The 4,146-nt window shown below is 35.2% G+C and overlaps 1 pseudogene; it reads left to right on the top strand.

The window, feature by feature from the left end:
- The first annotated feature begins 1,234 nt into the window (after nucleotides 1–1,234).
- LOC123942129 lies at nucleotides 1,235–1,911 on the top strand (annotated as a pseudogene).
- Nucleotides 1,912–4,146: the final 2,235 nt, after the last annotated feature.

Below are 4,146 nucleotides of genomic sequence, written 5' to 3'. Positions count from 1 at the left end.
GCTAAACATTTATCAATTTGGTTTATCTTTTCAAAGAAACAGCTCTTGGTTTCAATGATTTTTTTTTCTTTTTCTTTTGTTTTTCTTTTTTCTTTTAGTTTTTATGTTACTTAATTCTGTTCTGGTCGTTACTATTTCCTTATATCTATTCACATTTAATTTTATTTGTTCTTTTCGTAGCTCCTTTAAGTTTAGTTTTTTTATCTGAATTTTTTTTTTTGTTTCTTGAGGTAGGCCTATATCACTATGTATTTCCCTCTTAGAACTGCTTTTGCATATCTTAAAGAATTTTTGTCTATTGTGTTTTCATTTTCATTTGTCTCCATATATTTTTTAATATCTTCTTTGATTGCTTCATTGTCCCATTGTTGTTTAGTACCATGTTGTTTAGCTTCCATTTGTTTGTGTTTTTTCCAGTTTTTTTTTCTTGTGATTGATTTCTAATTTTATACTGTTGTGGTCAGAAAAGATGTATGGCATAATTTCAGTCTTGTTAAATTTACTGAGGCTTGTTTTGTGGCCTAACATGTGATCTATTCCAGAGAATGTTCCATGTTCAGTTGAAAAGAGTGTTTATTTTGCTGTTTTTGAATGGAATGTTCGGTACATATCTGTTAGGTTCAGCTGGTCTAATGTGTCACTCAAAGACATTATTTCCTTATTGATTTTCTTATAGATAACTGGGTTATCTATTCACTTATGTAAGTGGGATAAAACTCCCTTACTATTATTGTATATCCATCAATTTCTCTATGTTCACTAATATTTGCTTTATGTATTTAGGTATTCCAATGTTAGGTACATAGATATTTACAATTTTTATCTCCTCTTGCTGGATGTCTCCTCTTTCATTTCTGATGGCTTTTTGTTTGTTTGTTTTTTCTTTTTTTCTTAGTCTATCTAAAGGCTTGTCCATTTTGTTTATGTTTTGGAAAAAAAAACAACTCTTCATTTCATTGATCTTTTCTATTGGCTTGCTAGTTCCTAGTTTACTTATTTTTGCTCTGATCTTTTTATTTCCTTCTTTTTGCTAGCTTTGGGCTTAGTTCTTTTCTGGTTCCTTGAGATATAAATTTAGGTTGTCGATTTGAAATATTTCTTTTTTCTTAAATAGACATTTATTGCCTGCTTAGAATTGCCCTCTTAGAACTGCTTTGACTTCCATCAAAAGAACCAGCTGCCTGGCAGCTCCTGCTGTTGTACTGCCTCATTGTCCCACATCACTGCTCCTGCTATGGCTGGATGACTCCTTATTGGGGATAAGTCTCACAGCTTTGAGGCCAATACTAACTGTGGCCACATCCATTCCCATGACTCCCTGAGAGGTCACATAGGGCATTCTTTTGTCCTATGCTTGAGACTTTACCCCACTGTGTACGACAAAGCTTGGCGGAGCAGCAAATCTGACATCAAAATTTACCAAGAGTAATGCTAAACCTGATAGCTCTTTTAATAGATGATGTTGAAGATCACCTTGCCTGGAGCAAGAGTATCAATGCTTACAATGGTGAGAAGTCCACAGAAATGTTACCTTTTCTGATCACTGATGATAAGAATCAGGAGTTTACTATCCTGTTGGGCATGCTGGACCCAGCAGAGAAGAATGAACAGGGCATGCCTGTGGCAGCTTCTGTGATGCTTATTTTTGGTCCTGATAAGAAATTGAAACTGTCATCCTCTATCTAGCTACTGCTGCCAGGAACTTTGATGAGATTCTCAAAGTAGTTATTTCTTTCAAGCTCACATTGGAAAAGAGAGCTGACACCCTGGTTAACTGGAGAAATGAAGACAGTGTGATGGTCCTTCCAACTATCCCTGAAGAGGTAACCAAAGAAATTTTCCCTAAAGAAGTCTTTACCAAGGTGTTACCATTTAGCAAGGAAAGACCTCTGCTACACTCCTCAGCTGTAAGGTTCTCTGAGAAGTTGGTGCGGGAACTGCTTGCTTAGCACAGTGAGCCAAAGGACAGTAGCTGCTAATCATGTTTTCCTGCAGCAGCAATTTTGTAAAAACATCCTGGTATCATCCAAAAAAAAAAAATAATAAAAGAATTATGCTGCAGTTTGGTATGTTGTGTTTCCATTTTCATTTGTTTGAATATATTTTTTGTTTTTCCTTTTGATTTCTTCTTTGATCCATTTGTTGTTCAGAAGTGCATTGTTTAATTTCCACATATATTTGTAAAATTTCCATCTTCCTTCCGGTTACTGATTTCTCATTTCATATCATTGTGTTTGGAAAAAATACCTGGTATGATTTCAGTCTTAAATTTGTTAAGACTAGTTTTGTGGCCTAATATACAAGCTGCTCCAGAGAATGTTCCATGTGTGTTTGAAAAGAAAATGTATTCTGTTGCTGCTGGATGGGATATTTTGTATATGTCTGTTAGGTCCAGTGGATCAAAAGTGTAGTCCAAGTCCAATATTTCCTTATTATATTTTCTGTCTGGATGTTCTATATAATTGTTGAAAGTGGGGTATTGAAGTCCTCAGCTGTTATTGCACTGTCCATTTCTGTCTTCAAATCTGTTAAAATTTGCTTAATCTAGTTAGGTGCTCCAATGAGGGTGCATATATGTTATATACTATTGCTGAACTAACCTCTTTATTATTATATAATGACCTTCTTTGTCTCTTGTTAGTTTTTTTACTTAAAGTCTAATTTTTTTTATAGAAGTTTATCTTATTTTTTCATTTTCATTTGTATGGAAAGTCTTTTTTCACCTTTTAGCTTCAGCCTATGTGTGTTTATAAAGCTGAAATAAGTCTCTTATAGACATCACATAGTTGGACCTCATTTTTATTTTATCCATTCAGTGACACTGTACTTTGGGAAATTTAATTCTTTTATAGTTAATTAGTGACAGCTAGGGGACTTACTATTGCCATCTTGTTAATGTTTTGGGTTGGGGGTGTTTTGTGGTTCCTTTGCTCTTTTCTTCCTCTTTTGCTATCTTTGTTGTGATTTGATGCACTGGTATACTTTGATTCCTTTCTCTTTTCTGAATCCATTACAGGCTTTCACTTTGTGGCTACTATGAGGCTTACATAAAACGTCTTAAACTTATAACAGTCTACTTTAAATCATGGATTATATAAAATGATACAAGGCAAATGAAAGAACTCAGTCCTTTGTGTCTCATGGATTTCGTTTAGTTACTACATCAAGTTAGCTAACGTTCAGTGTCTCTACTACTTCACTGGCAAAATTGAAATAATAATGGTTGTTTGGTGATAATTATGCCAAATACAGACTAGAACAGATAGGTATCAACTAAATGGCAGCTATTATTAAAAACAAAACAAAACAAAACAAACAACTTTTATGGTTTTGAGCAGCTCAAATACACAAGAACATGGTATAAAAATTCGTAAATTTTTGGATGGTCAGAATAAACCCAGTGACACTGTCCCTGGTCAGGGAACTATTTTAAAAAAAAAAAGTCTACTTTAAGCAGCTAACAACATAACTTTGATCACATATAAAAACTCTACCCTTCTAGTCTTCCTCCCATTTTATATATATTTTTTTATTTTATTTATTTGACAGAGAGAGAGATCACAAGTAGGCAGAGAGGTAGGCAGAGAGAGGAGGAAGCAGGCTCCCTGCGGAGCAGAGAGCCCGACGCGGGGCTCGATCCCAGGACCCTGAGATCATGACCTGAGCCGAAGGCAGCGGCTTAATCCACTGAGCCACCCAGGCGCCCCCCATTTTATATTTTTGATGCCACAATTTGTATCTTTTTATATTGCATATCCACTAAAAATTATTGTTCTTACAGTTATTTTTAATACTTTTGTTTTCTTTTATACTGGTGTTAAGCAATTTACATACCACCAATATCGTATTAGAGCATTCTGAACTTGACTATATATTTACTTTTACTAATGAGTTTTACATTTTCATGTTTTTATTAATTAGTGTCCTTTTATTTCAGCTTAAGAAATCCCTTTGGCATTTCTTATAAGACAGAGCTCGTGGTGATAAACTCTCTCAGCTTTAGCTTGTCTGGCAAAGTCTTTAAATCTTCATTTCTGGGGGCGCCTGGGTGGCTCAGTCAGTTAAGTGTCTGCCTTTGGCTCAGGTCATGATTCCAGGGTCCTGGGATTGAGCCCCATGTTGGGCTCCTTGCTCAGCGGGAAGTCT

Source organism: Meles meles, chromosome 5, assembly GCF_922984935.1.
Source record: "Meles meles chromosome 5, mMelMel3.1 paternal haplotype, whole genome shotgun sequence".
Classification (NCBI taxonomy): Eukaryota; Metazoa; Chordata; class Mammalia; order Carnivora; family Mustelidae; genus Meles; species Meles meles.
Note: the sequence above shows the minus strand (reverse complement) of the source record. Positions and strands in the feature narration are given on the sequence as shown.